This window comes from Patella vulgata, chromosome 2 (genome assembly GCF_932274485.2).
Source record: "Patella vulgata chromosome 2, xgPatVulg1.2, whole genome shotgun sequence".
Classification (NCBI taxonomy): Eukaryota; Metazoa; Mollusca; class Gastropoda; family Patellidae; genus Patella; species Patella vulgata.
Window position 1 is genome coordinate 79,029,683 of NC_065880.2, and position 26,959 is coordinate 79,056,641.

Below are 26,959 nucleotides of genomic sequence, written 5' to 3' on the forward strand. Positions count from 1 at the left end.
AGATCGTGGATTATTTCGAAGAGTCGCAGTTTTAGATCTGGCCTCAGAAAGAGTATATTCCTGGTGTTGAGAGCTATGTTGTTGATCGCTGACTTTGTGTAGATCTTAGTGTTTTTCCTTTATATAGGCTTAATAGCAAAAACAACGACCTCTTGGCGTCAAAAGAAAGCTATTTTATTGAGATGTACCACCCGAAACTGAATTCTAAATAAGAAAATAATTAAATTAAATAAAATAAAGACCGTGGTGGGATTGAATATTTGTAAATAACTACCCTTGCCTGTATAATAATTTTATCATGTAACTGTTATAGTATACATATATTACGTTCAGATGTTTAGTCATACATGTCTTATAAAATCTCCCCGAAAAGCCTTTGTCCTGCACATTTCATTTACATTATAATTATTTAAATATTTATTAATGGTTTTCAAGATCTCTTATACAACTTTTATACAGTTAGAGTCGAAACATTACTTGCGGTTTCCTGCAATTATAGGCTCAGACCAAGTTTAGAAACTAAGTGGATTAAAAGTTACTTAACACTGACGATGAGGGTTAGCTCCGTGAAGGTATATATGGGAGCGAGTCCCGTCTCTCTTTACTCACTCACATTGTATATACCAGCACCCGAAATAAACGTCAGTTGTTCTTAAAGGTATTATTTTCCTCTAGGTAAGTATAAACTACACTATGTCTATTTTGATATTTATATTTTATGTATATTACTTTATATTGAGGAGCAAATAGAATAGTTTCTTATATTGAGCATACAATGTTGGTACATTTTAAAGACCACATAATTAGTGTATGCGTTAATAATGAAATCTTTGTTTCGTTAATAATATCCACGAGTGTATTGGGTGACATATAAATGGATTATATAGATTACATCTAGAATTAATAATGTAAATATTCTGCAAATATTACACGCACACATGCATGCTCCATATAAAGGACATTGCATGCACATGCGCTACGTATGGTATCCTTAACGTTCACTTTATTACATAAAGTACGTTAGCTTTATTGCATATATATATATATATATATATATATATATATATATATATATAATGATATATCAGTCGACATTTTATATCTCTTATTGTTATAGTAATATGTATTTTGTATTTTCTTTATTCATTATGATGCATTTAATATTATTAAATATATATATACATTGAAAGGGCCAAGTGAAGGAGACGCAGTTGGTTAAGAGTTTGTCCGACTCCTTTGGGTATTTGCGTCCAATTTCCAATGAAATAATCATGTTGTTCGGATGCTCAACTAGTATCAAATATATAGTTGTTAGTTAGTTGTATTTTACGTCCGCTTCCACCGAGGTGATATCGCAGACAAATATATAGATCGTGTCTGAGATTTGTTACCAAAGTGTAACTAAAACCTATGATTGGATCTTTATTGCCAACATTTCAATGAATCTTGAATTTGAAGTCAATTATCTAGATGTTTAAAGCGCGTTAACAATATATTCATTTAAGAGCAACTAAGCCATTTTGGGATTAATATACCACATATTACAAGTTATACCCAACGAAAAGAAATGACGATTAATTAAAATTTTGCCTGCCATTTTTGAATTTCTACCGTCAAGAATTCTCGAAATTAAATTATTGAGATTATCGTTGCCCTTTTATTACCAAATTAATGTTGTTTTTATTATTATTATTATTATTATTTAAATGGTATTATATTACCAAATTTGGCAGTCATTTTGAAAGATATGTCCGCCATCAAATGAAAAATACATTTTTTTTAATTGATTTTTGTCAAATTCGATTTTTCGACACATTTTGCTTGCATAACCATAACCATTATTTATCCTCACACACTGAAAAAAAACTTGTGTTGAAACAACACAAACTTGTGTTATTTTCAACACAAGTTAGGTGTCTCTATTTAACAACACAATCTTGTGTTAAATGTTGAAACAACACAAAACTTGTGTTAAATGTTGAAACAACACAAAACTTGTGTTAAATGTTGAAACAACACAAAACTTGTGTGAAAATCTACACATTATTTGTGTTGAAATTTCTGAAACTTGTTTGTGTTGAAATTTCTGAAACTTGTGTTGAAATTTCTGAAACTCGTGTTGTTTCGTACAAACTTGTGTATAACAAAAACGTGTGTTGTATTTTACCAATTTATATCCAGTATAGCAACCTTTCGAATGCAACCCCTTCCATTCGTTCTGTTTAAACTGTAATTATTGATAAATGACATAATAATTTTGTTTGTTAAATTATTATTTATTCAATAAATATGAAAAAATAAATTAATGCCTAATTAATACCAATACAGACATCTCGAAGGTTAATAAACAAAGTTAATTCCAATACTAATAAAATTGTGTTATACAATGAAAAAATACCCCCCCCCCCCATTCCCAATTATTAAATAAAAAGTAGCTATTTAAATTGAAAAATAAAGCACCGAGACATTTGGAATATTAATCAACAAAGTTAATTTCAATACTAATAAAATTGTGTTCAATAGTAACAATATCCCCCCACCCCTCAAAAAAAGCTATTTAATTTTTTTTTACAATTAACCTTAAAAAGAACTGAGAATATAATATATATGTTCACAATATCCCTACCCCATGGTCCCAAAACATACATTTTAAATATATCTAAATTTAATATCAACTAAACCAAGCACTAAAGACATTAATAATGCACTAAATTGAAATACTTTTAAGAAAAAATAGTCCCTTTAACAGATTAGGAATTCAAAATTTTCTACAGTATATAAATGGGAACTAATAGATAAAGCACAGGCAAATAATTATAGATAGATAAAATAAATATAGCATAAAAATCAAACAAAATGGAGAAAATTAAAAATTTGTAAAACAAAAATTGATTAATTAATAAAACCATTTTATATAAAAGAGGCATTAACATCCGAAATGTTCACTAAATGTTTAAAAATAAAGGTTGATTTCATCCTACAATAATACATTTTTATAATTATCGAATGTTACTATTAATTATTGATGATCCCTCTATATTATTTCAAGTTTTCAGGCCAAATCTTTAGTGTTTAGGATTACACTGCATTCTATATAATGAAACAATATTAGAGATGGTTTGGTATTTGACATTAAAAACAAAAATGTGATTAAAAAGGCAATATAACTTTTGGGTTTCCACAATAAGATCTGTAAAAGAATTTGATGACTTTATATTCAGAATTTAGAGTTGTTTTCTTTCTTTGGTATTAATATTCACTAAATAGATATAATTCTCCAAGGATGTTCAAGTGATTATTATAAATACACTTATCGACAAATGGGGTTTTGATGTGGATTTAACTTGGTACACCAGTCATGGGTATAGAGTTATTTAGATGGCAGAATAAAAGTAAAATAACTCATTGAGCAGGGGGCGGCGGCGGGGGCGGGGGAGTTGAAAAGAGCATAATTTAACAATATATTATATTATTTTGAGACTCATATGTATGACTACATGCGAATGCAAAAGGCGGGGGGGGGGTATTTTAGTCAGGTAGCATTATTGCTTACTCATGTACACCAAACACACGTCATCTCGCCTAAACAGATGTTTTACGCCAAAACGCTTCAACTTGATTGATTGCCATGTTTTTGGTGTATATTTATATCTTTTCTTGGGCGCCGAATCGAACTACGGCTTTTAAAATGTTCAAAAATCGACGTAAATTGATTTTTTCAACGTTAGTTGGTATACAACGATGAGCACATGAGTGAGTAGACTGTGGGAAAGTTACGACAACTTATTTCCAGGCGCCATTTTGGGTCCAAATTATGACGCCATAAAAGCTATGACGTCATGGCTTCATACAGGTTTACATACCAAAATTTGTTTTTTTCTTGCAGTATTAGACGTTGAGGGATAATATAACGTTTTACCCTTAAAAAAAATGCAAAAGAAACCAATGCAGTTTGGTTCAGTGATAAATATATCAAACAAAATCATACCCAAAATCGGGGAATTTTCTGAGAGCGATATCTCGTAATCAGTGTGTTTTACTATTTACTCGTTGGATTGTAAATGATTTCTTTTTAAATTCCTCATACACAGAGTGGTTATGAAAGCGAAATGTGCCGAAAAATCGAATTTGACAAACGTCAAATTAAAAAAAGAAGTATTTGTTATATGGTGCCGGGCGTTTCTTTCATAATGGCCGCCAAGTTTGGTAATATTATTATTATTATTATTATTACAGCATATTTATAGCGCGCCCTTTCATAAAACATGTTCAGGGGCACTTTACAAAGTGACAATGTAATCATAAATAAACAACAAGATTATGGACATGTTAACAATTGTATACAGAGTCAGTTAAAAGCCTCATTAAATAAATGTGATTTAAGTTGTTTTTTAAAAGAATATAGAGATGTACAACATCTTAAACTAAATGGTAGATTATCCCATAAAACAGGTGCTTGATAACTAAAAGAGACTAGTTGAACAGTTTTGGGCTTTAAAAATAGTTTATCTGATGTACGTAATGTTCGACCATTATATCATGGTTATGTACGCGAAATGTGCGGAAATCGAATTTGACAAACATCAATTAAAGAAATGTATTTTCCATGTGGTGCCGGGCATTTCTTTTAAAAGGGCTACCGAATTTGGTAATACATGTATAAGGCAATTTAACAAAAAAAACATAAATTTGGTAGACTAAAAGGGCATCTCTTAAGATACGTAAGATATGACTTTTGCAATGTCCTTTATATGGTTTTCGATGTCTCTGAATTTGAAGATAAATTTTGAAAATACAAAATAGCAGCAACACCAATTGGCGGATATTAAATTAATCGTCATTTTTCCTGTTGGATATTAGATAGTGTCTCTTAAGCATGATGTACACTGTAGTTCGATGTACCCTGTAGTTCGGATACAGTCTCCAAACCGTGTTTACACTGACTGTAGTTTGGGTGTAGTTCGTCAAATGAAGATGAATTTTACGATACAAAAAAATGAATATATTGTAAACGCGCTTTAAATATCTGGATGCGATAGACTTCGTGATAAAAAATTCAAGGTACATTATATCATTGGCAATAATAAGATCCAATTTTAGTTTTTAGTTACACACTGTTAACCACCAATAGATGTTTTAATGACAATAAATCATAAAATGTATTCAGCTCGACGTAAGACATAAATAGATACAGTTGGTTTAACTTGAATAGAAGTTTTAATTATCTATGCTGTATATATGCATATATCACCTTGATGTTCATATCGTCTTACGTATTTGTCAACATCAAGGTTAGTGCGACCCATTTGTGACAATTTCTAGTTCCCAAATATTAGCGATTTAGCTCCTTTAAAAGCGAATGCAAGTTAAATATGTTTAATCAGAGGCGGATTCAATGGGGGGCGCGAGGGGCGCCCCCCCCCCCCTAATTTTCAACAGTGCCCTTTTTTACGGCTGAAAGTGCCGTTTCTCAGACTCAAATATGTCCGTTCCCAACCCGTTGTAGGGATCCCAAATGACTCGAACCATCGACTCAAACACACCAGTCTGGGAAATAGCTCTTGGAATGGCTACAGATGCAAGGAAATGACGGATAATTTTCTTGGGGACCCCCCCCCCCCTCAGCGGCAAGCCCCGTCTCCGCGGTCAATGCCTTCATTTTGCAGCGCCCCCCCTTTTCAAAATTCCTAGATCCGCCCCTGGTTTAATAGTACTTTTATCTAGTGTATCTTTTATTTTGATTTTTCTTATAGAATAAGGCTATATAACAATAATGTGCGCTTCTTGTTGTATAATACTAATAATAGTATTTTCAGCTATACTTTTCGTTTAAAAAATGTATGTTTTATGTCCTATATACACTTATTCGCTGAAATCTATGACATCCAACAATATAATAGGTCATATAAATAGATAATAAGTTTGCATATTGTGTTCTTGAATGTGTGCAATTTAACAGCGAATTTATTATTATTATGTAACATATTAAGAACCTAACTACATTTTTGGGGCACCAACCACCACCGCCCCCCAGTCAAAAATTTCCCCGTACGCCTATGGTTATGTGTAAGAATATTCAGTTCAATATATTCATGGTGTATGATTTTATTCATACTTCAATTTTAGTGAGTTACTTTTGCAACGTTTTTAGAAAAAATTGCTATTAATTTGGCCAGTACTGTATTAGCAAGTGTATAAATATTTTCTGTTCAGTCTGTACACAGTAACATATCTGAGAACCATATTATCATTTCTGCCCAAGGCTCCCTGTGATTTATAGTTAGCAGTGATACAAGGCAATTACCAATTTTCCATGCTCTTGGCCTGAAGAAATAAAATAATAAAAGTCAGGTTTTTATTATTATGCAAGTGGAAAAATACAATTCTTCATGGTATGATTTGAATAAATACAACTGATTTGAAGTTGGAATTATTATTTGTCTAAGATGACTGGGCATTTACAAATTGAAATAGCTACTCTTCATCAAGAAAATACATGAATATTTTTCCCAATTCACCTGGATTTTATTGTAGGTCTTTGTACGTGAAATAGCTTTATTTAACGTCCGCTTCCACCGAAGTGGTATTGCAGAAAATTAACAAATTAGGATTCCCTTTTAAAGGAATTAGACTACACTATCGCTGGATTGTATTATATTCAAAATGGCGCCCAGAACACAAAACAAACATTGCAATTCAGGGCGGACTGGTGTCGAGGTTGTATCCTAAGAATGATGTTTTGAATATTTAATCAAACAGAAACACAATTATGCACATGCAGTTATGATATAATATTAAATTAGCTTACCTCAAATACCTCGAAATATACTGTTTGGTCAGTTTGTCCGCCCGCCATATTTCTATTAGTCACACATCCTTCGGCCAATTAAAATGGACGTATATTTTGTTTTAACCGAAACGAAAAATTTGCGTTATAAATACATTGTATTAAAAAATACCAAAATCACAAACCTGATATTCTTATTTTCTGAACAAACTTTTTTCACAACAATATCACTTTTTTCGATACTAATGCTTAATAATACAGTTAACATTTGCAGTACCACAGGGTTTAATACCGCAAAATTACTTCAATAAATATTTCTTTCTTTGTTTTAAGAGTAATTCATTTTAATTGGTCATTTACAGGTAAGAATAAATTTCCAATTTCGATTAATGAACCAATTAAATTAAATAAAAAGATTAACTCGACTATTTCCACGCCCATTCAAACATTTTTTTAAAACGTAGATATAACACAATTGTAATTGTCTTTGATGTGTCAAGTTTATTGGGGCGATATCAGTCAGACACTTCCAAATGCAGACATTGTAATAACCTGTCTCTGTATATTGTCTGAGACAAGATGTGAAAATATACAAAGAGTAGAATCAGAATAATCTTTTATTATATCTAATTAAATAAATAGTTTATATTTAGATAATAATTGACTAAAACTTTGATCTCTTATATCAGTATACTGTTATAAAATACGTTGTTTTAAAAGAGATATTAAATGCATCGCACGATACATACATTGCGATTTCTACTTAATGTTTGTAATAATTAATATATCCTTTTAGATAATTAGAAATATTAAAAAATAAATCAAGTGAATTACTCGACATTCAAATTCAGGAAGAGTGGTTTTACATATAGGCTAGTGATAAAGGAACATAATAAATGTTATCTTTAATGTCGACGTAATAAATTATATGGGAAAAAAACACATAAGATTTTATAAATGTACACAAGTTTGTGTTAAGACATTGAAAAAAACACAAACTTGTGTCATTGCGATGCAATACAACACAAACATGTGTTAAATATTTTTAACACAAGTTCTTGTGTTGAGATCCAACACAAGGGTTTTTTCGGTGCACCACTGAAAGACGCCGATTACGGGATATCGCTCTCCGATAATTCCTGGAGAACGATAAATTGAATTCTGTTAATTATGTCATTTTGCCTTGGCCGATTTTGAGTATGATTTTGTCTGATATATTTATCATTGAACCAAACTGCATCGGTTTCTTTTGCAATTTGTTTAGGATAAATTGTAGCTCGTAAAACGTTATACCAAGAAAAAAAAAGTAAAGCTATATCAAAGCCGTGTATAGATAAAGTTGCGACAACTGTGAAGCCAGGAATTTCATATGACGTCAATTGTTCAAAGACGCTATCTTGGGTCCCAAGTAACTCTACCAACTCATTAGGACTCAGACTAGCAATTATTTGCCCATTGACTTCAATGTTAAATGACTGTAACATCACAGGCTGTAGCTTTTTGCTCAACATTCCGTTGGTTCCAATCTTTATAGGCACAATGGGGACAACATTTGGCAATCTCCTCATCATAATTTTGTAGGGGGTTGACCATTTAGATTTTTTGCTACACGGATTTGAAGTTGACAGGGGTGAAAATCTCACTTCCGACACAATGATTGCTCTGCAAAAAGACACTTTACACCCCCTATCCCTCTGCTGTAATGTCATCAGTATTACCCAAAACTGCTATGAAATTGCAAATTTGATCCCTTTTCTCCAATTCTAGACCAAAAAGTCAACCCAAAAATGCAGGAAGAGGGGAGAAAAAAATTAAGGGAAAAATCCATCATGAAATAAGGGGAAATAATTACTAGTCTTAGTCCTATATACCTCACATGTTTCTGCAGTTTAAACAAATCTGTTATTATCTAATAAACAAACATATATGCAATTCCCTGGCCAAAGAATATGAAAATCTATGCATTTTCAGATGAGCTGTGCGGCATTCTGCAAACACTACAATACATCAGAAAACTGCGGAATTTCAGACAGAAATTTAAAAGCACATGAATTTTGAATTAAACAGAACATTTTTATTTTTGAACATAAATGCATTCTGTAAAAAGATGAGATAAATTCAATATAAATCAAACACGAAAATACTTTAAAACAGTAATCATGATGCAATATTAGACTTTTTAACACTTTCATCGAAAACCACACAGTTTTTCTCTGTTAACGTTGTTTCAAGTGCCAAATTGTGGTCAAATCTAAAATGTTGAAACATGCAGTGCCTATCAATTTTAAAATATCTCCTATATAGTTGTATTTCCATAGGATAAGTAAATTGAAATAATCTGATTATGTAACACTACAACAGCTTTTTCATCCCCACCCCCCAGTTTGGAATCTGATAATTTAAAAGCACATGAATTTTGAATTCCACAGAACATTTTTATTTTTGAACATAAATGCATTCTTCAAAAAGATGAGATGAATTCAATATAAATCAAACACGAAAATACTTTAATCATGATGCAATATTAGACTTTTAACACTTTCATCGAAAACCACACAGTTTTTCTCTGTTAACATAGTTTCAATTGCCAAATTGTGGTCAAATCTAAAATGTTGAAACATGCAGTGCCTATAAATTTCAAAATATCTCCTATATAGCTGTATTTCCACAGGATAAGTAAGTTGAAATAATCTGATTATGTAACACTACAACAGTTTTTTCATCCCCACCCCCCGGTATGGAATCTGATACATTGCTGACCAATCATAGGTCGCCCTGTTCACTCGGGCCTGTCAAAAGATTTACAATGGCGATGGTGCCTACAACTTTCCTGACCAAGAGATATGCACAACCGTCGATCAACACACAAGCCATTAATGTTATCTTCCAATATGAGAGGCCATGATAAACACACGGGCGTCCTTTTCAAGCTCGGAAATTAAGTCATCACCAAAAAGCAAAGTTTACAGAGGTCCTCGGGGCTGGAACCCAAACTGATTACGATTTGCCCTCCACTTCCACCACAGGTGTCATAGAGATCAGGGATGAAATTGATATGCATCATCGTTCTCCTAAAGCCAGTCCAGGAAGACATCAGGTTTTGAGATGTAGACCTGAAATGTTAAATTTGGATGAGAATGAGAATTCTGGGGCGAATACTATCCAGGGAAACGGTCATTGACATCCAGAAAATGGTCAAAATGTGGAATTCTGTCATTCAGTTAAATGTTAAGGGGAGAAGACAGGCCTGTGCAGTACCAAATTTCCAGCCCATTACTATTAGTGAGCAGAAGTGGGGATCAGGTTGGATGTACTTCTTAAATTGTATGAAATCCACATTTATCTCACCTGTTTTGCTTCTCTTTTTTTTAATACTTGTGTTGAGGTCAATCATTCCACTCTATGAAACATTACCCTGGCACCTGAAATGATAGAAGGCTGGGGATAAATATGCAATAAAAAACAGTGAGAAAATAAGAAAAAAATATGGTTTCAACTGCAAATAGAAACAAACCTCTTTATTTCTAGCGAACAGCCCGTCACTGGCCCTCCAAAAAGAAACCAGTTAACAGTCAGTAAAAAAGTAAACCTTGAGTGTCACATAACTCAGTCTAAGCCAATCTCAATATGGTTTCAACTGGAAATAGAAATAAACCTCTTTATTTCTAGCGAACAGCCCGTCACTGGCCCTCCAAAAAGAAACCAGTTAACAGTCAGTAAAAAAGTAAACCTTGAGTGTCACATAACTCAGTCTAAGCCAATCTCAATATGGTTTCAACTGGAAATAGAAATAAACCTCTTTATTTCTAGCGAACAGTCCGTCACTGGCCCTCCAAAAAGAAACCAGTTAAATGTCAGTAAAAAAGTAAACCTTGAGTGTCACATAACTCAGTCTAAGCCAATCTCAAAGGTAAATGCCATGTTTTGAGGTTCGGTCTAAATATTAAGGCCAACTGCATGTTTGGTCAAAAGTCACACAGGTGTGAATTTTGGAGTGTACATGTTAACATTTCATTGTATGATGTCAAAAACATGTTAGGTCTAAATGTTAAGGCCAACTGCAGACTTGGTTCAAGGTCGCAACATGTAAATAGGGTTAGGGCACATGAATTTTTGACACAATTGTGGGTTTGGGCTAGGGTCAGGACTAGGTCTTGGCTTAGGCCTAGGCTACATGCTTTTTGACAAGATTGTGGGTTAGGGTAAGGACTGGGTCTTGGGTTAGGGTCAGTCTTGTTTACATCTCGTGACTTTAGACCAAATCTGCAGTTGAGTTGGCCTTAATATTTAGACCTAACCATGTTTTGATATGATTGTGAACAAAATGTTACACATTTACAACCCAAAATTCACACTCAACCAACGGATACCCCCAATCATGGCTATTTTGATACCAAATAGTCAAAAAACTTAGTGCTGGGCAATAAAAAAGCAGTATTCTTACCATTTCTGACACTTTCCATTCAAAACTTCAGGAAATAAGCCGTTGAAAAAATATCAACATCCCGAGTCGGCCATGCTTCTTTATATCATCAGGACTCAGACTAGCAATTATTTGCCCATTGACTTCAATGTTAAATGACTGTAACATCACAGGCTGTAGCTTTTTGCTCAACATTCCGTTGGTTCCAATCTTTATAGGCTCAATGGGGACAACATTTGGCAATCTCCTCATCATAATTTTGTAGGGGGTTGACCATTTAGATTTTTTGCTACACGGATTTGAAGTTGACAGGGGTGAAAATCTCACTTCCGACACAATGATTGCTCTGCAGAAAGACACTTTACACCCCCTATCCCTCCGCTGTTATATCATCAGTATTACCCAAAACTGCTATGAAATTGCAAATTTGATCCCTTTTCTCCACTTCTAGACCAAAAAGTCAACCCAAAAATGCAGGAAGAGGGGAGAAAAAATTAAGGGAAAAATTGTCTATTTATAACTCGCACTACATTCGTCCATCATGAAATAAGGGGAAATAATTACTAGTCTTAGTCCATTATCTATTAATATGCCCTATTATATTGTTGGATGTCATAGATTTCAGCGAATAAGTGTCTATAGGAGATAAAACATACATTTTTTAAACGAGAAGTATAGATGAACATACTATTATTAGTATTATACAACAAAAAGCGCACATAATTGCTATATAGCCTTATTCTATAAGAAAAATCAAAATAAAAGATACACTAGATAAAGGCGCTATTAAACATATTTAACTTGCATTCGCTTTTAAAGGAGCTAAATCGCTAATATTTGGGACCTAGAAATGGTCACAAATGGGTCGCACTAACAGCGACATTTTCTTCGGGCATATTTGTTTCATCAGTGTCACGTCTGGTGTCATGTGAATGCAACGACAACAGCCTGATTGATTGATTTGTTGATTGGAGTTCAGATGTCTTCATTATAATGGACCACTTTCAGGTTGCCGTATTCACGGCCTGGCAAGACAACGCGTTTTCCGGCTTGAAATTTCTAGAAATTTTCTGAGGGAGACAGGCCCTAACAAATCCCCCGACGGTGCGTTTCACGACTTCGGCGGTGACCTGTAAGAGACGTCGAAAACCATTTAAAAGACATAATAAAAGTCATATCTTACGAGATTACCGCTGGTCTTGTCGGAAAATGCCATTTTAAATTTGACAGTCATTTTGAAAGAAATGCCCGGCGCCATACATTTGAAAAATACATTTTTTGATTTTTGTCAAATTCGTTTTTCGGCATATTTCGCCTCTATGACGAGTTTGTATTTGAAAAATTTAAAAAGAAATTATTTATTCCCCCACCACTAAAACACTGATTACGAAATATTGCTCTCCGAAACTTCCTGGTTTCATTTGCAATTTGTTTGGGGTAAGACGTTATCATTCCCCGCCCATGTATAAATAATATCAATCTGTCTACCACTTAAATTTAACAGATACAAATGAATGTTATTCCACAGGTAGACAGACAGGACCCTCTTTGAAGGGACTCAGTGAAAAGGACGCAATTGGTTTAGAGTTGGTCTGACCCCTTTGAATATTTGCGTCCCATCTCCAATGAAAACAATCATGTTGCTCTGATGCTGTTCTCAACCAGAATCAAACATATATATCGCACCTGAGATTTGTTAGCATGTTCCACACAAGCCAACATTTATCGGCACCGGGATTAAGGGTATATTATATCTTTGTTTCTAACGCTTATTTGGAATACGTCACGGAAACTACAATAAAAACTTGTTTACAAAAACATTCTAAAGAGTGAAAACTGGCATATTTCAAGCTATACTGTTTTTAAAGAAATAATTTAGATCAGGCGGCTGAAACCCCATCTCCGCTATTTGTTCATTCTTTACTGCCCGTTTCTATGGAAGCCTATAACTACCATTCATAATTTCTACTTTTCGCCGCTTCAAAACACGAAAGTCGAAAAGTAGAAATTACGACAAAATGTGAGGCGACAACACGCTATACAAGCCAAAATCAACTCGAAAATAGGAAATTAAGAAATAACACACAGCGATAATAGCGCCCCTCGTTTTTTCCTAATTTCTTATTTTCGACTTGCATTTTGGCTTGTATACCGTCTTGTCGACTTTCGACTTAGGCATATTTTTGTATTTATTGATGTCAGTAAGAAGGCGCAAACACGCATACCAAGTCAAAATGCAACTCGAAAAGTAGAAATTAGGAAATTAACACACCACGCTATTAGCGACTTTTCGCCTCGGAAGTTGTTGTAGTCTCAGTTTTCCAGGTCGCATTTGAATACATGCATTTAGGGCTCACACTATATTTCATTCTTTTCCGTCAATATGGATAATAATTTTTATATAAAAAAAATGTTCATATTTTTTTTCCGCCAACTGGGATGATTTATCTGTCAAAACTGTCTGATAAAAAAAAACACACCTTAGGCTACAACAATTTAATTTATTATATAGGCCTATTATAAAACAAATTCCCCGTACCGATATATACAATATACAACAACATACATGGGGATTGGGTGGTTTAACACGTGCACGTGAAATCACAAGGTCTGACATTGATTCAAGTGGTGTGGTTTCGGATCACCGCTTAAACATGACAAGGGAGTAGGGTCGCTTGTCCAACCTTGTGGGTTTTCTCCGGATACCCCACCTTCTATCTACTGCTAAAGACCCCTACGTGCAAACGAATTATTGAAATGACTTAGTTTGCAACGAGTGGATGTTAAGCCAGCCTGGAGGTCGGGTGTTCGATCCCTGCATTGGCCGAGAAAGTGCATCCAGATTTTCCGGCTGATTCCCCCTTGTCAGTGATGCAAGACGTGGAGGTCGGGTCCCTGCATTGGCCGAGAAAGTTCATCCAGATTTTCCGGCGGATTCCCTCTTGTCAGTGATGCAGGACGTGGAAGGGGGGGGGGGCGCTGACAAGGACAACTGTCTAGTTGTTCGGATGGGACCAAAATAACCGAGGTTTTGTGTACACATTGGCGTGCACGTAAAATATCCCTTGACAGGGTGGGATTCGATATAAGAGTAGGCCGTATTGCCGCTGTCCGGGCAAAATTTCCCTTATAGCACACTGTATCGCGTATGCCCGTCTTCATTAGCCCAGTTCGGAGCAGAACAGTAGTACGTTAAACCCCAATTATATTTAATTTCTCTATCTCTCATCGCCAATTTTTAAAATAAAATTGCACCATGCTAGTCACTGAATAACTCTTAGTTTGTGTCGAGTGGACGTTACCCCCCCCCCCCCCCCCGTACAGAACAATATATATTCAGCCTCTACACGCCAGTCTCATCCAATAATTTCCCTTTTTAACCTATTCTTAATTGCAGGTACCGTAATGACCCCGAATCTGAATCCTCATAGAAATTACCATTTTGTTTGTAAGACATGCTTACAATCATTAGAGAATTTTGGCGGCGGTATGAAACGTCACTATTCGACTCGTTCTTACATTTCCTACCCATGGTGATAATATAATTTGAAATAAAATAATAATATACAATCGGGAAAACCTATATATTTTATATGCGGTATGAAACCACAGTAGGCCTAAATGAAATTCAATTATCATAGGTCGCTAATCACCTTCAGTACTAGACTTTATCATACAGACTTTTTTGTTAACGGAAATTGCATATATTTAAATGCGACCTGGCAAATTGTGACTACAACCACTTCCGAGGCGAAACTCGAAAAGTCGCCAGTAAGACAGCAAGCCAAAATGATAGGTCGCTAATAGCGCGTGTGTTTATTTCCTAATTTCTACTTTTCGAGTTGCATTTTGGCTTGGTATGCGACAGTTGTCCTTGTCAGCAACCCCCCCCCCCCCCCGTCCTGCATCACGGACAAAGGGAAATCCGCCGGAAAATCTGGATGAACTTTCTCGGCCAATGCAGGGATCTGACACCCGACCTCCAAGCTGGCTTAACATCCACTCGTTGCAAACTAAATCATTTCAATAATTCGTTTGCACGTAGGGGTCTTTAGCAGTGGATAGAAACTGGGGTATTTCACTTTTACTGAACATTACGGCGTAGTGATACATCATTTTTTTTACACCAATTCAACCATTGCAAAGTCCTTTATATTGACCCAGTCTTTCCATCAAGGTCCATTGAGTAACAATAGTTCATTTTTAATAAAAAAAAAGTTACTTTTAATAAGAAATGAACTGTTCTTTGAAAATAAAAAAGTAGTTCCTTTTCAAGTGACCAATCAAATTCATGTAATGAGATATCGCAGTAGATGATGAAATATATCACAGAAGCGATATCTACTGTAGAATGTATTATTGGGTGATAAACTTAATTAGGCGATTGGATTTTAGGTTATAACAGTTACACATCTTTAACGAAAAAAGCGAAAGAGAAAAAAGGATTATAGCTAGCGAAATACGAGTAAGGTTCCAAGACATTTATACCAAACATGTTATAATATCGAAGTCTATTATATCGTATGCTCGCTCGAATAAATTATTACTTGAATAGTAAACGTTTATTTGGGTAAATGTTTGTCTTGATTTTAAATTGGATAGCCACTGTGGCTCAGTAAGTAAGACTGTAGAGCCGCTGTCGTGGCAACATTTCCCTCGTAGCACACTTTATGGCACATGCCTGTCTTAATTGGAACCGTCGGTGAAAAACAGTAAAACGTTAAACCCCATTTAATTGTGAATAAGTCGAAGGCGACGATAGATACCGCAATATTAAGTCGGTAATATGTCAATATATTGTGATTGTTCTCATGATTTTATCTCTAAAAATACATTTTTTGCCGAGTTAATTGAGTCAACGCGCTATGTTAGATGTCCCCATTTCGTTTTAAATGTGCACGTTTGCGTTAAGATATTGCTATTCTGAAGCTTTGTCGACATATTCCATATCGCCGTAGCATACGTCGACATTTTCGCGAAATATCGCCATTCGCTATGTCGACGTATGCATTTAAAACGAAATGACGACATACAGCATAGAGAGTTATTCAATTAGCACGGCAAAAATTGTTTTTTCCGTGATAAAATCACCAGGACAATCACAATATGTTGACATATTACCAACTTAATATTGTGGTATCTATCGCGCTATTGACCCCTATACGCTTCCATAATAAATCAGACTCCAGGCGTGCCCCGATCACTGGGAAAATTAAAATGTAACTTATTTTTAAGAATGTTTTTCACATCGCTTCGCCCATCTGGTCATTGTTTAGAAACAATAAATGAGCAATTTTTGTACAACTGAGTGTCAATTATATAAACCATTAATATATAAAAACGTAATAAAATTATTTGCCTCACCCAGCTTCAAATAGCTAGAAGAAATTTATTTTGTTCGTTCTGCACGACTGTCTTTCTTTTCTTGCCTGGGTTTATCTTTATTTCTCGGAAATTCGTTTCGTGGATAATTTAAATTTTAACACAGCCGCGTAAATACCGTAAGGTATATGAAGCATATTCTTTATTATATAAAAAACGCGAGTGCATTAACCACGCTTCAAAGAACTAAATTAATATTTTAGTTCGTTTCTCATGACAGTCTTTCGTTTCTTACATATGTTTTTATCGAAAATATTGTATGCAAAAATAAATTGGGGACACCTGCATTTTGTAACATCTGTTATTTAAAGGATCCAAGTATTGTACGTGACAAGGATTAGGGTCGTCTATCCTACCTCGTGGGTTTTCACCGGGTTCCCTTCCACTACTAAAGACCCCTATGCGCAAGCGAATTATTTAAATAAATTTAACCATATGTTAGTTCCGAAATGACCTTGTTTGTTTCGAGTGGACGTTAAGCTCTCTCTCACTCTCTCTCTCTCTCTCTCTCTCTCTCTCTCTGGGCAAATTACAATAAAATGATATTCACCTCTACATCTTCTAAATTGCATTTTCTACAGATTCTCTCGCATTTTTTAATTTTACTATATATTCCCTTTTCGCTGTTAAGATTTTGTCTTGAGCGCCTTATTTTAGTTTATTTCTTTACGATATTTAATGTTAATTTGTTTTTTTGAACGTTCACAATAGTAAGTTCACAAGAATGCCACCCATATAATATTGATATGATGCAGATGTCCTAGATTCAGGACCGGCAAGTGATAAGGTATAGTCGAAAAACCGAGGTCCCATGTACATATTGCCTTACACTCAAAAGACCCCCTGGCAGTTGAAATTCAATATAAGAGTAGGCTGTAGCGCCGCTGTCCGGGCAAAGTTTCCCGCATAGTATACTGTATAGCGTATGCCCGTCTTCATTAGTCCAGTCGGAGCAGAACACCAGGGTGTTGAAACCCATGACATTTCTTTTCATTTTCTTACTTTTCTGCAGGGATCAATGGTGGCTTCCTCTTGTCAGTGGTGTAGGACGAAGGGCCTGACAAGGACAGCTGTCTAGTCGTTCGGATAGCACCAAAAACCGAGGCCCGTGTATACGTTGGCATGCACGTAACAGATCCCTTGGCAGTTGGAATTCGATTTAAGAGTAGGCTACAGTGTCGCTGCCCGGGCAAAATTTACATCATAGCACACTGTATGGCGCATGTCCGTCTTCATTAGCCCAGTCGGAACATAACAGTAGGACGTTAAACCACATTTAATTTCGTTTCATCTTCCTACTTTTCTGCGCTAATCAGATTACTGAAGATAGGCATCTGTTATATGCAGGGGGCTATGGCAGAAATATTCAATGGACAGTGGCATTTCAAATTTCAACTGTGAGGGTTTCTTTTATGTGCACGCCAATGTGTATACAGGAGCTTGGGGGTTATTTTTTGTCCCGAATCCCTACCCCCGAATAACAGCTGGAGGATGTGGTGTGTTGAATGGGCGTAGATGGTTCACAAGTCAGTCCCAGATATAAATGGCCATTGATTGTAAGTTAAACTAGCCTATAACTATTCAATCTGATTAAAATCCAGATCTATTTTTCGTTTCGTTTTTTTTTTTAAACTTTCGATGGCCTACACTACATGAAGATCTGATAAGTTATAGTGGGAGTTCACGTCAGGGGTCAAACGAACGGCTTTTGACCCTATGACGTCAGCCATTGATTAATCAATCAGCGTTGACGTTTCTATAGTGGTTTACCCACAGTCCCGTGCATCAAAAGGTCAAGAACTCACCCCACATCACCCAGAACACGTCAGTGGTAACAACTCTTCCAGATCCAACTCTTGTCGTTGAACCGTTATGATAATAAACTTTATTAGCATTTGTAGTGAATGGTCTAGCCCTCACACCCCCACCTCTTGCCCCGGGCTGGCTGGCTACGTGTGTGAAGATGAAGGTGGTTCAATTCCCATATTGAATCGGTCTGTCTTTTAACCATACTGTAGATTTCTGTGATACTGTAGTCTATGATGCGGAACGATGCTACTGTGACCTTCAGACCTCCGTTTGCGAGTCAATCTGCCTGCTCGTTTCCTTTGATGGAATACACACGAGATCTATAGTTGGCTTCCTTTTTCTAGGACTCTCTGATACAGCTTCCTGATTTCCAAAATGACTTCTGGTCTTGAGTCCGGGTTGTCATTCTGGATTGAAATCAGACTGCGAAATGAGTCGCTTGGTATGCCGAACTTACTAGTCTTTTGATGGGAGATCCATGATATGGCATTACGGATTGCCACAATCTCAGCAGTATACACCGACCAGCTATTGGGCAGTTTCCTGCTTATTCCCTGTTCCCCGTTTGATAGGTATATTCCAAACGAGCTGTTGTTCCTTTCAGGGTCGCGTGATGCACCCGGAAACATTATCACAGGCAACAGACGGCCAGTTGTCTTCCAAGTGTTCTTGAGAGAAAGCCCGTGGAGCAGTTGCATTTTTCGTATTGTCGGTTTTCTTCGGTAGATCGAGGTTGACCCGCGGCATTGGAGGTGTCCAAGGAGCGATCGTAATCACGAGGTCTTCCAGTTTCAGTTCCCGGACTATTTACTTAATATCCTCGCCGAAACTCTTCTTTTTTGGATCTCACACAAAAGTGTTGTTCTGTATGCTGGCAAAAGTTGTAGATCTATTGCCTGTTTTTAGATTTGAACCCTGTATCGTCGCTAGTTCCCTTCTAAGGGATAGGGACAACTCCCCGGCTTCATGTAGAAGTGATTCTCTCTCTCCTAGTTCCAATCCATACGCCAGTCGCAATACACAGCATTGTATTGAGTGGCCAATAATTAAATACTTCCCACATACTACACCCCTCTATCTACCCACCCACAATATTCGAATGCAGGCAATAAATACCTGGATAATGGCGTGATATGATGAACCGCCATTGTTATTGTCATGTGACCCACAGGGCAGACACAAAGTCTTATTACAACATATTGTATAGTAACTGAAACTCAAATTATGATTGCATCCATCAGATTATTGTTTTACATAATTCCGTATTATTTATCTACCGTCTTTCGTCTGGTAATTTAATGATACATGAGGGTTGTAATATTAAAATCAATATTTCCAATTTGTAGATCTGCAATCATCAGCATATTATAAAGCACAATGTTATAACGTGAAGGTCGGAACATTATTTGTGTGGCGCTATTTTTTGATGGGAAATACCGGTAAAACGTATCTTGAAGAAAACCGCGTTTAGAAAACGGGGCATATTTTTTTTAACCGAGCCTCGTGCTGGAAAAAAATACCTCGTTTCAACAACAAGGCGATCTCAAAAACCTCGTTTTGACACGCCCAACAAGCTTAAGCGAGGTGTTATTTTTGCCTTGTTACAGCGCGGTAAAATTAAGGTAAAAACCCACTTCGTGTCTACCTCGTTTGGAAAAAAAAGCAAACGAGGCGTACTGAGGTATATAGTGATATATCGACAAATTCCCCCCTTTATGATATCCGTGACTGGTATTGTGTATTTCATACCGCTTAACATTTCCGTTAGAGACGATCGATTGCGATGAAAAATTAAAACAATCGGAGAAGTATGGAAGCGTATAGGGGCCAATAGCGCGAAAGATTTCGCGATATTAATAAGGTAATATGTCTACATATTGTGATCGTTGAGTTGATTTTACACCTCAAAAGACCATTTTTGCCGAGTTAATTTTACCAACGCGCTATGTTGTATGTCGCCATTCCGTTAAGATATTACTACTCTGAAGTTTTGTCAACATATTCCATTTATGACTATCCGCTATGTCGACATATACCACGGCGAAATGGAATATGTTGACATGCTTCAGAATAGCAATATACGTGCGCTTTTAAAACGAAATGACGACACACAACATGGCGCGTTGATTCAGTTAACTCAGCAAAACTTGTCTTTTTAGAGTTAAAATCATCTCAACGATCACAACGATCACAATATGTAGACATATTACCTTATTGATATCGCAATATGTTTCGCGCTATTGACCCCAATACGCTTCCATACAGAAGAAAGTAAACGTGCAGCCATCATATAATATATATATAAAAAAATAGATAACTTGATTAGATAAACAGAGTGTGTATTGTTTTGGGTTTTTTTTTTTACAGTGCTCCTTTAATGGCTGTCATCTTTGCAAGGGTTATCTTGAATGAAAATCAATAATGCAAACTCAAAGTGAGATTATGTATAAATTTGATCTACATTTTCCGATATGATACAAGCGAATGTCACATACATATGTTTTTGTAATGCATTATCATAGCTATTATTCCAACAAGTACCGATCACGTGGCTAAGCGGGTAAGACACTGGCTCGCTAGCCTGGAGATCGGGTGTTCGATCCCTGCATTGGCCGAGAAAGTTCATCCAGATTTTCCGGCGTGGTTCCCCTATGTCAGTGATGCAGGACGGAGGGCCTGACAAGGACAGCTGCCTGGTCCTTCGGATGAGACGAAAAACCGAGATCCCGTGTATATATTGGAATGCACGTAAAAGAATCCCTGGCAGTTGGAATTCGATATAAGAGTAGGCGATAGTGCCGCTGCCCGGGCAAAATTTCCCTCATAGCACACTGTATGGCGTATGCCCGTCTTCATTAGCCCAGTATAGGAAGAGAACAGTAGGACGTTAAACCCCATTTCATTTCAGTTCATTTTATTTCCAACAAGTACCACCGTACTATGGATCAGGAAATGACTTTGACGTCAGCTCATGTCGATCGTACATCAATCGAGAGGGATTGGGTGGCCTAATGGTTAACGCGTGCGCGTTGCATCATGAGGTCTGTCATTTAGTCAAGTGACGTGGTTTCGATTCCCCGCTTGTGCATGACAATGAGTAGAATTGCCTATCCAACATTGTGGGTTTTCTCCGGTTCCACCGGATTCCTCCCATTGCTAAAGATCCCTACGCTCAAGCGAATTATTGAAATAAAAGTGGAACGTTAGTCCAGAAGCGACCTAGTTTGTGTCGAGTGAACGTTACCCCCCTCACCCCTCTCTCTCGTAGAGTGTCGCCTCAAAGATCAACAACCAATTCCTGGCCTACAGACTGCTGGGTTTATTTTTTAGAGGGGCTGCGGCGGGAGGGGGGGATGTATGGTCGAATGGTTAGCGCGTGTGCGGTCTATCAGGAGGGCGGTCATTGAGTCAACAGGCGTGGTTTCGATTCCCCGGTTGTGAATTGAAATGGAATGGGGGTTAACGTCCTACTGTTTTGCTCCGGATTCCCCGTTTGTGCATGACAAGGAGTAGAGTGGCCTGTTGAACCTTGTGGGTTTTCTCCGGGTGCTCGGGTTTCCTCCCACTGCTAAAGGCCCCTACGCTCAAGGAAATTATTGAAATTAGGGTCGCCTATCCAACCTGGTGGGTTTTCATCGGTTCCTCCGGTTTCCTCTACAATATAGAGAAACGGGGTATACTCTAGTCTATATTTCTATGAGCAGTAGGACTAAAATGACGTCACGGCCTACCCACGGAGAACGATGGAAATTACTAACGTTGAAATCTACCCTTTGCAGGTAATATTGACATTCGGGTTCGTATTATACTTATGGAAAGGATATGTTGACATAATTACTTGCATTATTTAAATAATTTATGAAGCTTTTCTGGTGACCTTTAATGGAAAGGTATGTTATAGGTATCCTTATCTGTTTTATCGAAAACTTAGCTAATCAATGTATTCTTTGTTCGAGAGAAACAATATTATACTAAAACATGATACTCAAACATACATTATGCAAGGGCTAAATCTGCCTATTGTAGGTCTTTCCTTAGGCCTGAAATGTTATTAATTAGGCATTGATTAACTTTCGGGGGGGTTGGATGGCTGAATGGTTAGCGTGTGCGCGCTGTATCATACAGTCTGTCATTTAGTCGACTGACGTGGTTTCGAATCCCCGGTTGTACGTGGCAAGGAGTAGGGTCGCCTGTCCAACCTCGTGGGTTTTCTCCGGGTCCTCCGGTTTCCTCCCACTGCTAAAGACCCCTACGCGCAAGCGAATTATGTAAATAAAATTAAACCATATGTTAGTCCCGAAATGACCTAGTTTGTGTCGAGTGGACGTTAAACCCCATTTCTCTCTCTCTCTTTTGATTAACTTTCGATGTCATCGCTAGGATGCGATGTGTATTGGATTAGGTTCCGATTTGCTCTTCTACTTAATCATGGAATGGATAATCGAGACTATGTTGTTGTTTTTTTATCGTACCGACGTTAGTAATGATGATCGAGGCTAGGCCGAAAATTCAATCGCTAAAATCGGGGTTCAGAGTGAATCAATTTGACTGAAATGTTCAGCAAATTGCCTTTACATTATCAAGTTTTTAAATATTAAAGTGAGAACTGCCAGCTCTTTATCTACTCTCCTATAATATATCTTTAAATAATATTCTTGAATTTCATGGTTGATGTATATTTTTGAACAGATGATAATATAAGCAAAGTAGATTACAGCCTTTCTGTCTGTCGAACCAGCAAAACAAGTGTTTTTTAAAAAGTATTTTTAAGAAATATATTTGAACTTCACATGGGGATGGGTGCTGCATATTCTATTAAACGGTTGATAATATGAGTAGATTACAACCTTAGTCAAATATTGACACCGTGTGAATCGTTATTGTCGATATTACCATGAATTGTTGTGCGTGGTTTGCATTCTTCGGTAGATGTTCAGTTTCTCACGGTTTAATCCTCGCTAATATGTTTTCAGATTAAATTGTAATATTTAATTACGAAAGCAAAATACCCCCGCCGGCATGGATTCAATTGGATTAAAAACAGGCCCATCAATTACGTTTCATGAAACATAAAGATGCTGACTATGGAGGGGCTGTGAACTTTTTTAAAGTGGGGGTGGGGGGGGGAATCTGGAGATCCTCTCCCGGAAAATTTTGAAAATTGGACGACCGCAAACGCGTTTTCCAGCCCAGAAAATCGTTCTCTAGCGAACTCTGAACAATGAACATAGAGACAAGACAGGGGAACATTATGATGTCATGATAAAAATGTTTAACTGTTGTCGTTGAACCGTTATAATAATAAACATTATTAGCATTTGTAGTGAATGATCTAGCCCCCCCACCCCCATTTTGCTTCCGGCTGGCTACGTGTATGACGATGCCAGTGGGTATTTTTGGATTGATATTCCTATAAGGGATTTAACTTTAATATTGTAGTTTACAGTGGATTTATATATCGGTTAAAGCTTGAACAATAGAAACAGAAAAAAACACCATCTCCACACCACCACCAACCAAAACCCTAGAAAATAACGTACCGTAGCTAAAATGAGCTTCTACGCACAATTGGATTTCTTGCTGCGTTTATCACGTGACATAAGCCTATATAATGGACTTTATTTACTGATATGAATTCCTACTATGATTTTCAATGTTAGTTACTCTGGTACTAATTAATCACGTGACACAAGCCTATATAATGGAATTCATTCATTGATATTCTTACGATGATTTTTAGTGTTAGTTAATCTGGTACTAATTTATCACGTGACATAAGCCTATATAATAGAATTCATTCATTGATATGATATTCTTATGATGATTTTCAGTTACTCTGGTACTAATTATGTGGTCATATATCGTATAATACAAAGCTATCGTAATTTGTTTTTCTCGTTCCTTTCGATCATTCATTCGTTCTCCCCAATGTGTCCGTGACAGCTAAAAGTTAAATTGCTTCATAAACTAAAAAGTCACAATTCTATGCCGGAGTCATCATTAATAAGGACACTATTGTTAAATATAAACTATTGTCAACGACAAACTAAATTATAACGGTAAATCTTGAATCGCTGTTCAACAATAGTCAACGGCTAAACACGTGATATATGCATGTCACGTGTCATGGGTAAGTTGGAATTACTATTCGCTGTTCAGCTGAACATTGGGTGTTTTGTCATTCGGGTTATTCAATGGCTATTTACATAACAGTTGTTTTGTTATACTAATACTAATATCTACATGGAATTCGTGACGTCGAAGGACGCGCGAATTGGAGATTCACTGTGCTGGAGAATTGACATTGAATTTTATTGTACTGAATATCGAATTTTATATTTATAAACAATATTTTATTCCCAGAAAAAGAATTGAGTAACGGGCTAGGCCTATATTACCTCTCTCCTATATTACAGAAAATATATACAAAAAGGCTATATAACCAAATTAGGATAAAATCAATCTGAATAATATATCAATAAAATGAAGAGAAAAGGCTATGTACATATCTACAAGTATGCCGATAATATATATCTTTACAGAAAAGCATTTTGTATGGTATTTTTGATTATATGGACACTAAGTACATGTAGAAGGTTTGGGTGGCCGAATGGTTAGTACGTGCGCGTTGCATCATTAGGTCTGTCATTGAGTCAACTGGCGTGGTTTCAATTCCCCGGCTGTGCGTGACAAGGTGTAGGGTCGCCTGTCCAACCTCATTGGTTTTCTCCGGGTCCTCCGGTTTCCTTCCACTGCTAAAGACTCAAACGCGCAAGCGAATTATTGAAATAACATTGAACCATATGTTAGTCCCGAAATGACCTGGTTTGTGTCGAGTGGACGTTAAACCATCTCTCTCTCTCTCTCTCTCTCTCTCTCTCCCTCTCTCTAATGCCGTGATACATTTTTAATTTCATACGATTTACCTCCATGAATGTTACGATATAACCCATGCGTCTTTATTTGTTCGACTTAAATTACTTCAGACATTGCGTCATAATATCCACCATAAAAAGTTGAGCAAGCAATCCTTTCACTGGGTGCGAAAAGCGGAGGAATATCACTTAATACTTTTTTGGCCTAATTCCTTCCTTACAATATTCAAATAATGATGTTAAATCACCCCCACCCCCCGCCCCCAAACGGTCAACAATGAAATCCGTCAGCACTGCATCGCAGTTCTAGTTATGTTTAAGATTACCTGCGGTTTTCTGCTCAAGTAGTTTCATGAGCCACGACGGCTCAGTGTGTAAGATGCTGGAACGCTAATCAGTCCAACATAGGCCGAGGAAGTTCCTAGGGATTTTTCGGCGTGGTTTCCCCTTGCCATTGGAACAGGACGGAGGGCCGAACAAGGACAGTGTCTAGTCGTTCGGATGGAACGAAAAACTTAGGCTCCGTATACACATTGGCGTGTAGGCAAGGGTGTGGATTTGTCATAGCTTTTGTGGGGGACGGACGAACCCTGGTACCTTTCATTACCAAACCAAAATAATAATTACGAACAGTTTACCAGTGTTATTTCGATGAAAGCTGTAACTAGGGGTAATATGATGACGATATGGTAAAATTGACTACCTACAATTAAGGAGGAAGATATCGTGAAGATGAATTACTGTGGCGAGACCCAAGGCAGTGGTTAGATAGCCTTCAGAACGGGACATTCATGTGGATATAAACCTGAAAATCTGTCCTGGCGATCAAAATCATGGGGGGGGGGGGAGGGCAGAGACCTATTCGTCCTCCTTCCGATTCTAAGGGGGGACCCTTAATCCACGCCCATGCGTGAAGGTAAAAGAACCCATAAGAGTTTTAATTCGATATAAGAGTAGGCCGTAGCGCCACTGTCGGGGTAAAATTGCCCTCATAGTACACTGTGTGACGTATGCCCGTCTTTATTAACGAAGTTGGAGCAGAAAAGTAGAACGTTAAACCCCATTCCTTTTCATTTCAATTTTCTTTATATCAAAGTATGTTTCCTCCCATCTTCGCCACTAGACACATTTCCCATTTTAGATTTTTATGTAATTTGGGATGATGGACAGAGTAGTAGATGGGTACGTAGGGGTTGGGGTGTCCAGAGGTGGTTTAACGCGTGCACTTTTGATCATAAACTCTTCCTACCGTATTGATTTTACTGGCATTTCTGGGTTTTACGTCACAAACTCTTGTAATGATTCCTAAGGAATTATTTCGCGCACAAGATCGATAACGGCTACATTGATTATCTTGCGTGACTATTCATCTTCCCTATATAACGAATGGACTCGTCCAATTGAGGATCGCGCCTTCTTATAATCACAATTATGCAGTGAAAGGAAAGGGTGTTCTCATTTTAAAATGGGGCCTAGTGGCTGGTTGACGGGCTATATGACGCACCCGGCAGCCGAGACAGACGATGATTTGATTTAAGTCAGTTTGAGGAGACTACCAGCAAAATGATTTCTAGGTAAGACTCAATATCACCCTCTCTTTAATACGTGTTTATGAATATTGCAGTGTTATGATAACGTTCACCATTGGTTTTAAATATAGCGACTCAATCCTTTAACAACATG

At 36.8% G+C, this 26,959-nt stretch overlaps 1 protein-coding gene across 2 annotated transcripts in view; it reads left to right on the forward strand.

The window, feature by feature from the left end:
* The first annotated feature begins 548 nt into the window (after positions 1-548).
* Positions 549-26,959, forward strand: part of LOC126811876 (beta-1,3-galactosyl-O-glycosyl-glycoprotein beta-1,6-N-acetylglucosaminyltransferase) — a 42,338-nt gene continuing 15,927 nt past the window's right edge. Inside the window, exon 1 of one of the 2 annotated variants that reach the window (XM_050537904.2) lies at positions 549-675. The gene's annotated coding sequence lies outside the window, so the exon portion shown is untranslated. Of the gene's footprint in view, positions 676-26,680; positions 26,851-26,959 lie in introns of those variants that run through there. The other variant, XM_050537902.2, reaches the window with a different exon arrangement.